This window comes from Adiantum capillus-veneris, chromosome 28 (genome assembly GCF_014529385.1).
Source record: "Adiantum capillus-veneris isolate H3 chromosome 28, ASM1452938v2, whole genome shotgun sequence".
NCBI classification, from domain to species: Eukaryota; Viridiplantae; Streptophyta; class Polypodiopsida; order Polypodiales; family Pteridaceae; genus Adiantum; species Adiantum capillus-veneris.
The window spans coordinates 11,462,469-11,481,482 of record NC_140958.1 but is presented as its reverse complement, the minus strand read 5'-3'; the positions used below and the strand labels follow the sequence as shown (position 1 = coordinate 11,481,482).

The window sequence follows — 19,014 nt, the reverse complement described above, 5'->3', positions numbered from 1 at the left end:
GTCTACATTTTTTTTGTTAAATGGTTGAAGGTGAGATGATAATCAACTATACAAAAGGTTCTCCAGTTGGCAGGCATTGCTTAGATGATGGCAAAACTAAAGCTAAATAAATTTTTTGGTTGGCTTGAAATTGTCTACTAGGTAAAAGTTTTGCTCTCTATATGCCAGAATATTGCAAAACCAGCCAAATTACCTGTGTTCATAACGCATCGAGATTTGGCTAGACAGCAGGTTTGCAGGGCACATTTTCGCTTCCTTGTGGACACATACAAAATTGCATAATATGTCACATACAGGGCACAATTAGTACAAAAAAACAATTTATATGCTATTTTTTGGACAAGCTATTTTCATTGTACAAAATCAACATTCAAATAGTTAATACATATTACAAATGGGTAGAATTTTCACAGTTTTCCTTGTCATTAAACATAATCAAATTAGTAAATTGAATTCTTCAAAAGATCATGGACAAGAGAGATAATTTTCTTTTAAAAGCTTGTACATCTGGCTTAACTATCTTTTGATAGGAGGCACTTTGCGATCTCTCTATGACGTTCCATAGCATTGGGTAGAATAAATGTAAGTGCAGAAGCAGCTATAGCCTGGGCACTGTCAACCCCAAGGCTTGACAAAGAGCTATGTGTGTCATGACCTTGCTGCGAAAGCCAATTGCAAGTGATTCTTTCACCAGAATAATTACATGGGCTATTTGAGGGATGGTGGCTAAGCATAGGAGTTTACTTGCAAACTTAAGCACCCCAAAAAAAAATGGCCGTTTGGGGAGAAATCCTTGTGTATGATGCACACATCCTACATTGGTAGCTTGCCAATGTAGTGTGCTAGGGTTGCTTGAGGCCCAAACACCGTGCGCTCTCCCCCCTTCCAGCTAGCCCATAAGTCCATGTCCAAAACATCCTGCAAAATTGCAATTAACCAAAAGCAAAGAAGAAAGGTTGAATTATTAAGGTAGAAGATGCTTAGTATTACCTGTTGTTGCTTATCTTCATCATCCATAGTTGGTGTGGCTTTAAGGTTGATAGAGGATTTGCTCTCATCAAACTTGCGGGGGATCCATGAATCAGGCGAATTGGGGCAAATAAAAGTTTGGTTGGTAACAACCCTAGCTTGTGTGGCAACGAACTCCTCATCTGTGACTTCACTCTGCTCTACAGCGAGAATATCCGTTGTCACTTGCAATTGTGTCAGGAACAGAGTCCCCAAATGAAAGCAGCTTGTTATCTTTAGCTTTTGGTGTAGGATCAAGGGGAAACTCCATCTTGGTACATATGAGGCTAATACATTCATCTAGTTGGACACCAAAAGCCTTTTCCAGATCATGTAAGAATAAATACTCTTTGTCTTTTATAATTATGCTGCTGAGACAGCTAATCCCACTCAGGAATTGCAGTAGGGTCATGGCTCTCAGGGTACAATTGCTTCTTCCAAGCCGTGGGGATATTCGGCATCTTGTAGTCTTTGTTCACTTTGGACATCTATAGGGGCAACCTTGGGATCTTTACGATCCGGCAGCGAAACACCCACTTCCAGATGTGGGATCTCCATCTCCTCTAAGGAGGGCTCCTCATTGGTGAGGAAGAAGAGAGTGGCAATTTTAGACAAGAAAGATTGCCCAATTTTGCGATTCTTGAAGGAGTCTGCAAGTTTCTTTGTCACTTGGCGGAAGTGATTCGCCTCTTTTGCAATCGCCTCAAAGAGATCTAGTCTCTTTGAAAATGCAGTGTTGCCCTTGTGGATGTAGCAAAAGCAGATCACATGGCAACCACAACATGGCATTGTCTTCAAAGTTCACAACATACTTGAGTATATGCACATGCATATACTCTATGTCTTTGTGAAAAGTGTCATTGTGGAGTTGCATGGTTTTTGGTAAATCCACAGTGTGGGTAAAGAAACCGTACAGATCATTGCGTCCAACATATTTGGTGTCCTCTAAGAAAAGAAGAAACCACGAAAGGGGGGTGTGTGTCTCTTTCGACGATGCTACTACGTGGGAGGAGGATGCACTAGCATGTGCTACCATGGAAATCTCTGTGTGTGTGTGTGTGTCTTTCTCTCTGTCTCACTCTCAAGTGTTGATAGAAAAATAAGAAGCCCCCTCCCCTTTATATACCCCCCCCCCCCCCTCCCCCCTCCCCACCCACCGTGGCCCACTGCAGAAAAAGATACCATCCCAAAGCTCTTTGATATACATACAAACACACATTGGTGCGCACACAAAAACCCAAACAAAATCTAAAAAAGTTAATCAATGAAGGTGATACTATAACGACAAAAAAGTTTTGAATTTTCTTTAAATAGAATGCTTTACAACGTGGCATTAGAGCCGGTTACATTGATCTATGAGATCAACTTAAAGACAATGCACTGCCAACCCTCCACTCCTCTTGCACTTTCATGGCCGTCTCCATCTGATTACCAATCTAAAACAACAAAAATGGTTTTAATAAGACTAAAAATTGGCACTTGTAGACAACATATAAATTAAACTAACCTTTTGCCAATTGAGACAAAAGTAAGCATCTTTGATTTCTTCGTAGCCCAAGATAATCAAGTGTTCCCGTATGTTGGTGCGTGTCCAATGTTCACTAACTTTCACAATCTCAGAAACATCATTTGACAAAGTAACGGGCATGTCAAATGTCACAAAATTAGCAACACTAGATTGTAAGGGTATCTACTTTCCACTTTTACACATCCAACGCTCATAGTGGAAACGTAGGTACAAAGTAGTGCACACTTTCAAATATTGTATCCCTATACCTGAAGCCCCTACCTTACACTTGTATTTATCTCCTTCGTGCACTCCCTTAACCATTCTCCAATTATCTCCAAATACCAGTTTTAGTGCTTTATAAATGACATTCTTGCTTCAAAACATAGTAGGTGTGACATTGAATGGCAATGCCGTGAATATGTGTACAAAAACATGCACGAGGAAGCACCAAATAAGCCCTACTAATTTGGAAGCCTTCCCAAATTTCAATAAGGAGAAAATATCAGAAAGCATCTTCTCCTTTACTGAGAAGAGTGACCACGCATCCGGTTGTGGCCATTCCAGACTCAATAATGAAGGTTTGTCAACAGCAATGATCTTACCATATCCATCCTTCGAGGCCGGCACTACATATGTGTGTGAGTAGAAGAAGATTCTACATTGCAACAAAATCGAAGGTGGCAAGTTGGGAAGCATCATAATACCAATGTCTGCATGAATGGCGTTGAAGGTTCCTGTGAGACTCTTGATTTGTTGTTCCTCAACAAAGTTGGATGGGAATATATCTATGACAACACCAAAAACTATCAAGTAAAAAACAAATAACAAGAGTTTACAATCAGCAGCCAACAATGTTTTACGACTTACAATGTATTGGGAGATCTCTTGAGCTTCCATTCCTCAAGCGCATGTAATGCCAAGAGTACACGTGTTGAACAATGGCCACTGTGCGATTGACTCTATGATACTTGAAACCAAGAAGTCTCCCCTTCCAATGTTAGTCAAGGTTGCCACAATTTTGTACTCGATGAGGCCCGATAGCTGCAGGTTGCATGAAGATCTAAGATCCTTTAGAAAACACTTGAGACACACATTTCCCATTGGAATCCCTAGTGTTATGCAAGAAAACCGCCTCTATCTCATCCTTTAGCTTCCTTGAAGTGGAGGGGTTTGACATGGTAGCACCAGAAGAAGAAGACTTGTGGTGTTAGGAGAGAGGCCTGTTGCTTCAGGAATGAAATGATAAGGAATTTTTGAATGGGAAACAAGAGGAGAAGAATTAGTTCAAATGGATGGTGTGGATGAAAGGGGGAGACAAGTCGTGCAGGTATGGAAAGCTTCGATTTGTGATGCAACTATGGAAAGCTTGGCGAGAGGGGGAGAAGTCACTTAATGGGAAGCAAGGGGAGAAAAAGTAGTTCAAAGGGATGGTGTGGATGAAAGGGGGAGATAAGTGATACAGCTATGGAAAGCTTGGAGGAAGAAGGAGAAAGAGAAGAGAGAAGAGATTGAATAGAGGGTACTGTTGAAAAATGCAGATTTTGATCAAAGAAAATAGTTTTTTGACCATGCATTTGGTTAGGAGAGCTTTTGGAGAGTGAAAAGTGAGATTTAGAGATTTAAAAGAAAAAATAAAAATCTTAGGGCTACTTTATGGGCACCCATGAAAATGGAGGGAAAGCCCCCCCCCCCCCCCCCTCTTCCCCCTTCTCTCTCTTTCAGGGGACAAAGTTATAATGAGGGGAACAAATAGGCCCCCATGCCCCCTACTACCCTTCCTTTTGAAAGGGTATAGCTATGGCCACCACCCTCTTCCTATTGGTCCATACTTAATCACCTCTTAAGCTAAAGGGCCCTTTTGGGGTTCATATTTTTCCTAATGATCCCCCAAATAAAGATGGCATATCACACAAATATTCTACCTACTATCATAAGCTCAGCACACCAACTGATGTGCCCATTATAATTTAAAATAAATTTTTTTTTTAGACTAATTGTGACCAGTGAATTAAAGCCCCATCCAAGGATTTAACATTTACGTAATCACATAAAATTTCTTGTGATCACAAAGAGTTATTACCATACTCATGTAATCACAGTTAACAAAATCGCAAAGAAGCCGATCAAAAAATACCTAGTAACCCACAAAATGCATGTCAATATTTTTTATCTTCTTAGAAAACACATATTTAGGAATTATGGAAAAAATGCACAAAAATGGGACAATTCTTCTCGTTCTCTATTGCTTGAGGGGAGGTAAACAATGTTCTAGGATGCTCATTGCATTTGTATCTAGTTTTTAGTGGTTTGCATGCACTAGTAAGATCCCATATGACGTTAATATTTTGAGTCTTAGAACTACAAACTTGTTAAAAAATGACTGCTCTTGAATCTATGTCCTCAAGTATGATTCTCTATGAGTAGACATTGTGTCAAAACACAACTTCAGGACCAAACTCTAGGCTGAGCTTGTCAAATGTACATGGTATTCAACCATGTGGCTATCCTTGTCGTGTTGACAAAGACAAAACAAGAAGTTTTACAATATAGATTCATGGGGATTAGCTTCTACAAAATGTAGAAACTATTATTGATGAAAAAAATCCATAGTTCAATCCTCCTATTGTCTAAAGCCAGATTGTTGTGACAAGAAAATTTTGAACTTCCCCCTCAAGCTTGCGATGAAGGGCCATTAATTGTAAAAGCATTGTAGCATAGAGAGTCCAAAGTCCAGAGCATGCTCCAAAATTCTAGAGTCCAAAGGCCACATGACACTCTCATAGTTGAAAGGTTGGCTTCAGACTGTTTGAAACTAGAGTCCATGTAGAATCATTCTTCCAACATGGCAATAAGTGATTAGAGGTGCACCATTGGTTTCTTTTTCGGACCAACCACGAGCTTGGGCCGTTGTAATGCTCAGAATAGGACTATGTCCAGGGACTTTGTCACCTAAAAGCACGTGTGATCGTTGATCGTTGATCTCACAATCTGCAACTTTCGACAGCGGTGATGTAGCCACGTCCTTGTTTTCATTTTGTTGTCTCATTGTGCATATTTACAAAAATGACTGTTGGACTCCTTTTTGAACTGTAGTGAGGCAAAAGAGTTGGAGCTGGCATGCAACTCAAGGTAGTGTGAAGTTTAAACCCACTCTAAGGCTTGCACATTCGAACTTAAGGCCGAGCACTGGACACCTTGTGAGAACTATAGTGAGGCAAAAAGGCTTGATTTGGCATGCACGGTAGTGCACTATGAAGTTCAAAGTTCAAACCCACCCTACGGTTTGATCATTCAAACTTAAGGCCGAGCCCTTTCAAAAATCTTGAGCTTGCATGCAACGTAGGGAAGTCTGAACCCGCCCTTTGAACCCTCCTCATTCGAACTCGAGGCCGAGCCCTTACCAAAAATAAACATGATATTAGAATGGCAGACAAAAACATGACGACTAATTGGTTCGCTTCAATTTGAATTTTAAATATGACGATCGTCAAATATGACGACCTGGAGCGGGGAACGGCGTCACTGATCACCATTTCCAACCTTCTGATACTTCCTCATGGAAATGGAGATGGTGTGGCTCATGCCGTGCATGCGAAAAGGGGAGAGGAAGGAGTCTCTGTGTATAATGTGGGCGTCAAAAGAGAGAGAGAGAGAGAGAGAGAGAGAGAGAGACTCAATGACATTTTTACACTGCGCTCACACTACTGATACAAGCAAGCTCTTCTTCTTCACAGGAGTGCAGACTGCATGATGCGAGCTCTTTCAACTTGTGTGTGATGCCACACAGCTTTCTCTGATCCCGATTGTGAGCTCTTCATAGCACACTTGTTTGGGCTTGTGCTGCGTGCTGAGAGAAGCCTTTCAGTACGTTGAGAGCTCTCACATAGGTGCAACCTTGTGTATAGCCTGTGCTCAGGGCAGTCACAGATTGGATTATCAAAGGCGTCACAGATTGAGGTCAATCACAAATCGGATTTTCTAAGGCGTCGATCTTTTGTCAAAGGCGTAGCCTTGTGCATAGAAGCCTAAGGGTGTAGTTGACATGGCGCATGAGGGCATCGCAGGGATAGAGGGCCGGAAGATACTCCTCATAGGAGCCCATCTTCCACCTGATGTTACTTCTATACGTCTGTGTTTAAAGTGCCACAATACAAGCTATCCTCACACTCAGAATAAGGTTAGGAGAAAATCCGGACACAAAGCACAACTATAACATTTACAAAGCGAACCTGCATGGGAGCGAGCGGGTGTACTTGACATGGTGCATGAGGACATCGCAAGGGGAATAAAGGCCGACAGTCACTCCTCATGAGGGCCTAACGAGCCCGTCTGCTTCCACCACCTTCGTTGCAAGGTGCAGTTGCTCGTCTTCCTCACTTCCATTCTATTATACTATAGTCTATACTATATTATGATCTAATTACACTATTATAGTCTTCCATTTCTCTAGCTACTACCATTTCTATTATTATAGTCTATACTATGCTACAATCTAATCACACCATAGCACACAAGAGATTGGATATGAAGGCGCTCATGTAAGGCACACCAAGCTTGAGGAAAATCATAGTATAAAGGCCACTTTACGGCCTCTTTGTGAATGGATCACACCAATTAGGGTTTGCTTTGCTGTTAATGCTTGTCATGCATTCCAAGCCCCCGTCCATGCCTAGTGTCCAAGGCTTTGTGTATAGATCGTCACATGCTCTCGCCTGGTTTCTTAGATAGCATGATTGGAAAGAAGCTCAACTATCGCATCTTGTCTTGGGCTTCTCACATGCCGCCACTCATATTGGGTGAGAGAATTTGTTTAATTTATAAATTATATAAGAAAATAATTTGATATTATCATGTTGACCTACTTGAGTCACACTATTTCTTATGATGACATGAAAAAATTATCCCATTGATAACAAACAAGCTTCTGCAAGCAAATGTTGTAGGGGGTCAAAGAAAATGCTGTAGGGAGTCAAAGAAAGATATTTATAGTAGAGGGAAGCTTGACCAGACTCTCTCTCTCACCTTTCTCATATTTCCCTTTCTATATCTAGCAAGGGTAGAGTCTCGAACTTAAGTTCGAGCCTCCATGTGTTCTTCTATTTGGTAGGGATTTAGCCTCTACCATTTTTGTATCTAGCAAGGGTAGAGGCTCGAAATTAATTTCGAGCCTTCACAAATTCTTCTATTTGGTAGGGTTTTAGCCTCTACCATTTTTGTATCTAGCAACGATAGAGTCTCGGACTTAAGTTTGAGCCTCCATGCCTTATTCTATATGGTAGGGGTTTAGACTCTATCATTTTTGTACCTATCCATGGTAGATGCTAGGTTCGGATTTAAGTTTGAGCTAGGTGTGTGGAGGCTCGAACTTAAGTTCGATCATGCACACATTTTTGTAGTACATACCATGATAGAGGCTTGAGATTTTTGAAAGTGCTTGTCATATCTAAAATCTCTATGTACGTAGCTTGGTTTCCATGTATAAATTCATTTTTCCATCTCTAACTGGAGCCAAACGTATGTTTTTTTCCTCCAAAAAGGACACTAATTTAACAAATTCTTAACTTTGTATTCAAAAACTTGTTTAAAGAGGAGGTATTTCTAGAGGTGGCAAGCATCTAACTCCTTTCAATAGACCTCCAAGTGCCCTAAATTGAACTCATGGACGAGCATCAAACTCCTTCTAGACGACATCCAAGTGCACTAAAGTCCTCATTATATTATGACTAGAGAAGAGTTCATCACACTATTTAGAGAATATTATTAATTGATGGGCTTCTTGAAATAGCTAAAGTATATTAAAATGAAGATGCTATCAGAAAAACAAGGGAAATGAATTGAGTGTGTCTACGAATAGATGATAGATCAAATTTCACAAAAATACTAAGTTTGCGAGTGGAATTATTAAAAATGGGACTTGAATAATTCTCAAAATTCCTAAATATTTCTTAAAAGTAAAATAACGGTGGGCACGTGGGGTGTTATCTTGTGAGCATTTGAGAGAGAGAGCTCCAAAGCTCCAAAGAGAGAGAGAGAGAGAGAGAGAGAGAGAGAGAGAGAGGAGACCTCCTTTGCAGGTACATCGATAGAAAAGAGGGGATAATATGGGAGCGTTCTCTATGTTGCGATGCGCGACAGTAGCAGAGTACCTAACCAGACAACTCGAGTGTTTGTGTTGTTTGCACGTTGTGTGGTAGCGTGCCTTATGTTATATTGTATGGAAATAATAAGGTACCTTACTATATAATGTGGGTGTGTGCATAAGTTGTTCTATGGAACAATGCTTATCATGGGGCATCACCTCGATTACGTGGGGAATATGATGTCCTTGTGGTAAGTATTGGCTCACTATAGGAGTACTATGCTGGTGATTCAATATCCTTATGGTGAGTCAACTTTCCTTCCCCTTGCAAAAGAAACATATGGGTATTGGTCAGTAACACGGCCATATGATGTTCTTATTCAAACTATTAATCGAGAAAACTATGGCAACGGTAGAAAATAAATTTAATTTATGACCGGAGTGTCTTGTCACAGCTACATATAAAAGGCATGTTGTGCAAGACATAACTTTTACAAGATACGTAGAATGCACACGGGAGACAAATTCACAAGAACTTCACAAGAATCTCTCTACACAGGAATCCCTCCCCCTTTATGAGTCCTCTCTCTCTTTCTCTCTCTCTCTCTCTCTCTCTCTCTCTCTCTCTCTCTCTCTCTACACAGGAATCCTCTCCCTATTATCTATAGTATAGATTATAACTTGTCTATGTTTTCTTCTCCATTCAATAGTAAGATTAAATGTTCGTGTGTTTAATGTAGGTATGGATGATGATGAGTTTCTTTCTTCTTTGTCACCCCAGCCGAGGAGGTGGTACGAGGAGCGTCGTCGCTTTGGAGCACCATCACGTCATTCCACTCCTTCAGCGTCTCCCTCTGTTTTGGAGAATTCAGCGCGCTTCAAAGCTTCAGTGTCAACGAGATGATCTTCACACTTGTCTAAGCACCGATGCTCTAGTGGTGGCGGCGGCGGTTGCTATGGGGATGCCGCCGCTGATCCCTCGACACCGTCTCGTGTTTGACGAGGCTCCTTACCTTACCCTTCTTTGCCCCCCCCCCCCCTCCCACACCAGCCACGACATCGCCATCTACTCCAGGTTTTGCACGGCTATCGCCCGTTCCTGCTACACACCACTAGCTACTCCTCCAGGAGTCACCCCAGTCGACAATCCTCGCTTCGGGGCCCAGACTCTAGTGGAGACACCTGACGTCTGTACCCCCATCGAGACGCTGCTAGAGACCCCTGCCGACATACCCAAGTTCACTCACAGGCGAGAGGGCTTGCTGTACGTGATCGACATCAGCGACAGTATCATCTTGGATGACGAAGGCAAGAAGGTGATCTTGCGCATGCGCACTCTTTGCTCTCAAGTGTTTTGACACTACATACTAAACACTTGGAGTGAAGTGCCAAATGAATTAAAAGAGAGTCATCATCATGCTGCATGACGAGTTTTCCATGTCAAGTCGGGATGAGCGCTTCAATGAAGACCGGATGAAGGTTTGAATGCGCAAATACTACAAGCACAAGCATATTGAAGTACAAAAAGAAATAAAGCTTGGGTGGAAAAGACCAGATTGGCTGGCCAAAAAAGATTGGAAGAATGCAAAGCGAGCAGCATGCGAGAATCCTGACAAGTGGAAGCAACAAAAGGAGGTAGCCAAAGCACAAGTAGAGGTAGGGAGCTTGCACCACTTGGAGAGCGGCGGGTGGGCATCATTTGAGGCCGATTTTGTAAGTGTTTTTGTATTTCTCTTTACGTTTGATAGTTATGTCTATTTGTACTTTTAAATTCTAACATAATGGATCTTTGTATGTTTTGAACAGTGGTCGATGACCCCACACCCTACGAGCGCGAATACGCAGGCAGAAAGGGCTTAAACGCCCTGATGGACATTATGAGTTCTCGTAGTGGCATGGTTAGTATTTCACTTTACTCTTTTACATTTGTTGTATTTTAATGATAAGATAAGAAAATAGATTGTTTTCTAATTATATGTTTATACTTACAGAAAGTCTTATTGTTTTTTCTTGCAGAATCCGGCAGATATGCCGCTTGGACGCGATGAGACATCTGATTAGATGATGTCAGTCTAGCCATAGCCAGATAGCATTAATTTTCTTTTGTCATAGCATATAATGAGATGACATGTATACGTCTTTTTGTAACTATTGGAAAACCATGCATTTTCTCAATAATGACAATTGTGTTGTAACTATTACATTTGCAAACCTTAACAATCAAGCGATTTTGCCTATGGTGTGTATAATTGTCATTGATTTACTTTCATTAATTTACTTTCGTCCTATTAATTTTGTTAGTTTAGTATCTTTATTCTTGAAGCAATACTATGCATGATGGAGTTAATGGTTATATTGTCTTGTAAGTGAGTACTTTGGGTCTATACCTTGCACTTTCTTTCTAAGGTGAATCTTGGCTTATCTTGGATTCATTTAGGTTTACTCTATTCTGGAAACATTCAATATGGTTGATGGGTGAATGCCCTGCCACCCAAAAAATTCTACTCTCGGGCGTCACTATAAGAGTCTCTATATAAGGTTATGCAACGTCGCTATAAGCGTCGCTACAGTGTAACCATCACTATAACAGTCACTATATGTGTCGCTATAGATGTCGCTATAAATGTGACGCATATACTGACGGTTATAGTGATGCTTATAGCAATGTTCCCGTAGTGATGCTGTTAGTGACAATCTTAGCGACGCCGAGGAGTATAAAAACCAAATGTATTTCCGTCGCTAAAAGCGTCACAAGTGCACATAACCTCTTGTAGTGGGTGTTGCATGCACAAGCTTCAGTACAGATGGAAGAATTTTCCACCTGCAAATCAACAACTATTAGAGATAGACATTTCACGGCTCAAAGCAACGCGGATTGAGTTTTACCATACACTGAGCAAACTTTACCGAGCGAGGCCCACGTGTGTGTGTGTATGCTAAAAGATAACATAACTGAGCGAGACCCACGTGTGTGTGTGTGTGTGTGTGTATGCTAAAGGTAACATAGGAAATGACATGTGCAGGAAAAAAACGGTGTACTTTTAGTGATGTAAAGGAATGGTGGTGCTCCAGACCTATGAATGAAGAACAACATTGAAGTATTGCACTACAAAGAAAAAGAGAATAGTAAGAATAACATTATCTATGTACAATCTACCTACATATAACTAAGAAAAAGATAAAATGCCTCTAGTTTTGGACAAGATAACCTCCCCTTTGTCCATATGTAACGTGCTATCATCCTCATTAACAACACTTGGTTGGATTTTTGGCCTTGTTTCAAAGGGCACCATCTCCAATGAGTCTTCAACTATTGCTTCCTCCTGGTCAAACTCATCTAGAGACTCTAAACCTATATCTTGCTTATCATTGTTGTCATGAATCTCTATTCGAGCTGACCTAGTCACTTCACACGAACAATTTGAAGCACTCTGACTACGTCTTCTAGAACCACCTCTAGATGAAGATGGACTACGTATATATCTTCGGACAAACAGACATCGATGCTATTAATCAAGTTCTTGAAATGAAGTGGTTGCATAAAATACATATTAAAAGCACGTATCTAAATGCATCCTTGTTTTGTGCTTGAAACACCATTTCATGAACCGCGTCGGCATGGCATACATTCAGACTGAGTACAGACAAGGAGCTAGAAAAAAATCCTACTGAGAACAATGATGGGAGAAGTGGAATGAACCCATCTTCTTCGGTGCTCTACACATTATTGCACTAATGTGGAATATTTTGGAACATAGAGCAGATTCCCACCCATGAAGGGTGGGGGTAAAGCAGATGTGAGTTGTAGTGTCTCCTTGCCCTTGAATAGACTTAGCATGGAAAAATATTTTTTCATTCTATCGCTAAAAAAACCCTTGCTCCCAGTGTTCACAAAAAACTAACCTTTAGTATAGTTTTAAAGGACAAAAGCTAAAAATTTATGGCTAGCTGAGAGGGTCAACTTGATGGCAACCAGCTAAATTTGGAAGATTTTAGTGTAAAAAGCTCATAAAAGCACTAAAATTTTCTCTAAAAATTGGGAAAATTCCAATGCTCTCCTTTTTACCATTGGTTGCTAAAAACGTTTTTGGCGAACATTGCTTACTCCAGCTAACTATGCCATTTTTGGCAAAGTCACCTTGAGAGAGCTTCGTTTCATAGAGGCATCCAAAAAATGCTTGCATCATCAAAACACTGCCTAGTCTTGTGTGCGAACATGCTCATAATATGTGAAGAAGGTGCAAAGTTGCAAACAAGTCATGACTCTTCGGGAAAAGTGTGCCTTAGCTTAGCCTTGAGCCCATTGAAAATCAAAACAGCGAGTTGAAGGGAGGGAGAGAAGGAGAAAACCCGCTTGGAAAATTTAAGGAAATAGGGTTAAATCACAAAAAAATGGGAGTTATTTTGGAAAATTTCCTCTTTGCATCTACTCTAGAGGGAATTTTCTATGTGTGAAACTCATTTTTTTCAAATGCACTGCACCCTCATTTCGTGCTTGAAACCATCCCGCGCCGCCGCTGTATCCTTTATGATAGGAAACCAATTGCTCAGGCCTTTGCTCATTGACCGCCTTGAAAGATTTGCTTAGACTCTCTCTGTCTCTTTCATACAACACAAGTCTGCATGACTAAAGAGTCGAGGACTCTCTCTCTCTCTCTCTCTCTCTCTCTCTCTCTCTCTCTCTCTCTCTCTCTCTCTCTCTCTCTCTCTCTCTCTCTCTCTCTCTCTCTCTCTCTCTCTCTCTCTCTCTCTCTCTCTCTCTCTCTCTCTCTCTCTCTCTCTCTCTCTCTCTCGTCGAATGCTGACAGCCTCTCAGGCCCGACTCCCGCAGCTGGAGTCCGCGTGCTTCAAATAGCAAGATCTCTCTCTCTCTCTCTCTCTCTCTCTTACTTACGCGCACAGACACACACACGCGCACACACACACACACACACACACACACACACACACACACACAAACGTGTGCGCGGATGAGCATTTTGCAGCTTTTTGAACTAGGGCCCTGGACGCATTGCAATGTGCAGGCGTCTAAACTCAGGGCGCTCTACAAACCTTTGATATAGGACGCGAGGATGGCACATCGATCACGTGAACTGCTTTGGCGCTACACTATTATAGTCAAGCAAGAGCTGAGTCAGCCAATGCATGGAGGGGTCAAGAGAGATTTCATTCTCACTTATGCTTGGGAGAGTCAACGAAAAGGTCCCGCGCCGACGCGGGACAGTTTCATGCATTGTCCCCAGCATGCCTTGAAAGCTGAGGAGACATATTGTGCTAGCTTTTTGAACACAGCATAGGTAGTCACAAGGAAGGACAGTGATGGAATGCATGTATACGGCTGGTGTAGTAGTGCAAGCACGCGTCGAAGTGTAGGTGCAGGAGGGGAGGGGCAGCAAGCTAGGAGCCCCATTGTTTACACAGGGTACGACGGTGGCTGTGGAGCAAGTATGCCACATAGATTCAAGAATTGGCACATCAAGGTCGATGCCACATTTGGTTGGGCCCTTTCTCAAATGTGGTGGAGGCACAACAGAGGGCCCACATTTGGATGGAGGATGTCGTGCTAGTCTACAAGGGTCATTCTCGATTATATATTTTAGGGTAATTTAGAAGAGTGACTTGTAGATTTTATGGATCTCATGCTTCTTTTGAAGGGTAAAGTTTTTCCACCATTCTCTAAAGGTTTAAAGTGCCTTCAAAAATTAGTTACAATTACATGACATGCTCAACTTCCCTTTGCCCATCGCCCACCCTGCACCCTCGCATCTCTTTGTTAGTATACTCCGTTCCCCTTGTCCTCTGATTCCTTGTAACTCGCCATGCTATGTTCCAAACTTGCTCCCTTAGCGTGGCACCCTTTGTCTATAATGGTTCTTCACTAGCTTGCGATTGCTTCTCCCCATCCTATTGCCTTCACCCACTTCCTCACTTGTCAACTTCCAGGAAACCCACCTCAGAAATCCGGGTCCCCAATCATCCACATTCCTGTATACAACCACTCATCTCCATAGCACTCCTGTAAGGCACAATGCAACATGCATTAAACTTGGGTCTAGTAGCTCCAGCTCAATATCGTCACTTAATGGAAACTTGCACCATGTTGTCTTCTACTTGCACATCAATAGGTTCTACAACTGTGGTTTAGAGCAGCAATGTAAATCATCCAAGGGAAAAGAATTTGGGTCTTGCAATGAATTTTATTAGTTGTTTCCATTCTACAAGGTTGCGGTAACTAAGCATCAAGCTACACCTTTTGTTGGTTCCAAGGTATCTCCCCACTACATACCAATCTATATGTTGCCATATCATCTGTCCAAAAGGTCATAGACGTTTTGGAAATACCAACTTCATATGATTACATTGCTTACGACCTCCCTCCACAAAAGGAAATGCCAGCTATGTAAGAAATGGCACAGAGATTTGATGGGCATTCTTGGATTTGATGGACATGCAAACGTCCACAAGACTAACCATGGTACATCTTTTAGCCAAATTTATGAGCAATCAATTAAAGAGTGCCCCTAGTAAAAAACTGGAGGATGCACCTCAATCGATAGTTTTTGAAAATGCAAATTCCAAGCCCAGAGATGAGTAGAGATTCAAGAAGGAAAACATGTGTGGTGTAAAACATGAACAATCTTTATTGGGGCCTAGAAAGTATCCATTTTGTGTCAAGTTTTTAAGAAGCCTCGCTAGAAAAATGTGTTGCTCGGTTTTGTTTGCTCGGAATGTGGATCCCCCCCCAGCGATTGAGCATATGCCAACCATTTTACATGCTCTGATTGATGGCGTTGTGACCGCTCACTTTTTGCTGGCATAGTGCATTGTGATTTGGATCCCTACAATGTAATGCTAGATTTTACTCGCATAGATAAACCTTGCATTGACATTATTGATTGGAATGTGATGCTTATAACCCCATCCAAGAACGTATCTAACAATTTTGTACATAATGCAGATCAATCTTTGTTTACAATTTTGGAGGTAAAGAAAGCAAGGGAACGTGAGCTGGCAAAGCGGCCATGGATTGCTCTAGAGACTATATGATCCATAGTGCTCACATGCATAGAAAAAGGCTAGTGGTATTAGGTTTTCTATACGAGATGTTAATAGACTAAATTTGTAGTGCAACTAAAAAAGTGTACTTCCCAAAAGTAGTGTTTTGCCACCCCAACCAAGATGCTTGGATGAAATGAAGAGATCATGCCCCATGTCCGAGCAAGTTTAAACGAGCGATCCCATTTTTGAGCAAAATGAGGCAAACAAACAAGATACATAGTGCAATGTAATGCATGTATAACTTGAAATACATTGCAACACAATTACGAATGAGGTGAAAAACCCATTGGAATTATTTTTATCACCTATCATTTTAGAAATCAAACATCATGTCTGCTATTGTAGTTTAGGGCCATTCACAAAGTGAAGGGAGTAAATACATGTTACCATATACATGTGGTAGTGATGTTTGTGAATACACTTAGGACCGCTGGGGCATTCTTTCCCTCACTAGGAGGTTTTTTCCCTCGTGCATTATATATACGCCAATCACTCTAGGGCTATCTTATCTTTTCATTGCACACTAAGTAATACACTCTCTGTTGTGTGCCTTGAGCTTCCTTTGTCTTGTCCAAGCTATGTTTGTTTTCTTGCAACCCTAATTCCAATAATTGGTATCAGAGCAGGTTGCATCCTCTCGGGCTTAGTCGCCAACAGCGCTAGCATACACCTACTCACTTTCTCCAATTTCTGTGAGCTTTGGCGAGTGTCAACAGGGTGACAAATATTTTGGGGTCAGATTTTTTATTTGAACTCATTTCGGTCTTGATTTCCACTATAAGCAATACTATACATGCTATTTTGTCCTTTTGTGAAAAATTTTTGTCAGTGTCGTTTTCTGCATTACAGGTCCCCTACAGTCTTCTACAATTTGTGCAATATAGCACGTGTTGTTTCCGCTTTGTTTCTCCTCTTTTTGGGCAATTTTCACACCAGGTGCATCATTTACCATGGCTGACAACAACACAGATGTGTCATTTTTTGCATGACAGGCCCCTTACAGTCTTCTATGGTTTGTGCTATATGACATGTGTTGTTCCTGCTTTGTTTCTCCTCTTTTCGGGCAGTTCTCACATCAGGTGCAGTATTTACCATGGCTGACAATAACACAGATGTGTTCAAGATGTTTACTGCTGAGCATATATTGAATGGGGAGAATTACCCTATGTGGGCTTATACAATGCAAAATGTCCTGTGTCAACGGAGGTTTGGAAAATTGTGCAGGGCATTTATGTACATCCTGGTTCTGAGGATGTAGGCGATGTTGAGAATGTTGCAGGTTTTGGTGGCTTGTTGCTGCCAGATCTGTTTTGTCTACGATTGAGCAAGCTCGTTGGGATGTAAAAGATGCACATGCACTATTACTCCTCACATTCATTCAAAAAAATATGCAAAATAGGCCTGGGATATTCTGGCTCGTCTTTATGCAAGTTGCAATGAGGCAAAAATTGCATTGCTACGTAAAGAGCTGAAGTCAAAGATTATGCATGAGGAAGATGACATGGACACTTTCCTGGCTGGTGTCAAGGATATCAATGAGCAACTTATTTTTGCAGGTGAAGTCATTTCATACAGTTCCCTTGTGTAGACTGTTCTTGTTGCCTTGCTAGATTCTTACCAAACTTTTGCTAGTACTTGGAGACTTATGACCCAAGGAAATCCTGAAGTTGTCAAGTTTGATGCATTATGCACATTACTATTACAAAGAGTCACTTTCCAGAAAAAAAAAGATTAGACAACGTGCAATAAATAGGCATTTATGATTTCTCAAAGAAAAGGTGGTAATAGATAGCCACTTCTCATGGTTCTTCTACGAGTGGAAAATCACCTGTTCCTAATGCCTTTATTGGAAGAAATTCGTATGGGAATTCTAGAGATAAGGGGAAAAATAAGATGCATTGCCATTATTGTAAAGCTAATGATCACTTGATCAAGCTATGTCCTAAGTTGAAGGCCAAAGAGGCTAAGAAGAAAGAGGTTGGTTCCACTACTAATGCTGGTTCCACTATAAATATAGCTATTGTCGAGTCTTCTGTGAAAGGAGACTGTGATGCTAACCTTGATGCATAATGGGCTTTTAGTGCAAAGTGCACTTATGATCCTTTTGTCCATGATGCTTGTTTGTCTCAAGTGTTGTACTTTGAGAGTGGTGCTACAAAGCACATTACCTCTCATCGTGAATTGTTTACCTCTCTCGAGGATGTCCCTCATGAGAATTTAGTCACTTGTGCTAACAATGCCTCTTATCGAGTCAAGGGACTTGGAAAGATTGTGCTTATTGCTGGAAAAATGGTAGTTCTTTCACACTTGTTGATGCATTGTGTATACATGGGATCAAGAAGAATATTTTGTTTGTATTTGCACTTGCTAGACTTGGACTTGTAGTCAAATTTGTGGATACCAGATATATAGTACATGATTTCAGTTTTGGTGACGATGAAATTGTTGCATCTGGCATTTTATGTCATGGGTTGTATAAGCTCATTTTGTATGAAAAGTGTGGGCATAATTTTGCAAATGTAGTTGTGGATTCTAAGGCTATTTCAGATGAAAAAATTTGGCATGCACATTTTAGAATCTAAGTTTTGCCAGTTTGCTTTGTTTACAGAAATATGATATGGTTGCTTCTTTGCCACCTCTTGAAGCACTTGTCAAACATGTTTGTGAAGGTTGTATTTTGGTTAAGATGCAGCATTTGAAGTTTCCAAAAAGATGGTTCCTTTAGGACCACATGCAGGTTGCAGCTTGTGCATAGTGATGTTTGTGGACCCATGCAAACTTCGTCCTTGGGAAATTAGCTTTACTTCATGACTTTCATTGATGATTACTCCAGGCATGCATGGGTATATCCGCTTAAAGCAAATTCCAAAGTATGTATGTGCTTCAAACAATTTTTGGCTATAGCTAAAAAAGCCCAGGAGCACTTGAGACAACCCCTAGTTTGGAACCCCATGGTTAGCACTCAGAGAGGCCACTTGGGATAGATGACATTCTTGATTGGCTTGAGGGAAAGTCATTGTTTAGCAAGATAGATTTAAGAATGGGTGCCATCCAATACGCATTAGGCAAAAATATGTCCATACTACTTCTTTCAAGATAGCATTTGATCTTTATGAGTTTCTTGTCGTGCCATTCGGTATCAGAAATACTGCTGCCACGTTCAATAGAATGATTGGCAAAATATGACCACATAGAAACTTCGTGGGTACTTCTTTGATGACATGATTGTCTATCCAAAGTATAAGGAGTGTAGTGATCATGATTTGGCCCACCTTCTCTTGATATTGCATGCTCTTACACCCTTTCTAGATAGATACTCGTCTTCTCTTTCAACAAGGTGTCAATAGCTTCTACAAAC

General features: G+C 41.1%; 1 long non-coding RNA gene across 1 annotated transcript; it reads right to left on the bottom strand.

The window, feature by feature from the left end:
- Nucleotides 1-2,295: 2,295 nt before the first annotated feature.
- On the bottom strand, nucleotides 2,296-6,890 carry LOC147420059 (uncharacterized). The gene is made up of 4 exons (XR_015187008.1): nucleotides 6,748-6,890; nucleotides 3,386-3,559; nucleotides 2,516-3,303; nucleotides 2,296-2,444 (listed from the first exon to the last, which is right to left on the bottom strand). It is a non-coding gene; the product is annotated as an uncharacterized LOC147420059 (long non-coding RNA).
- Between the last annotated feature and the right edge of the window lie 12,124 nt (nucleotides 6,891-19,014).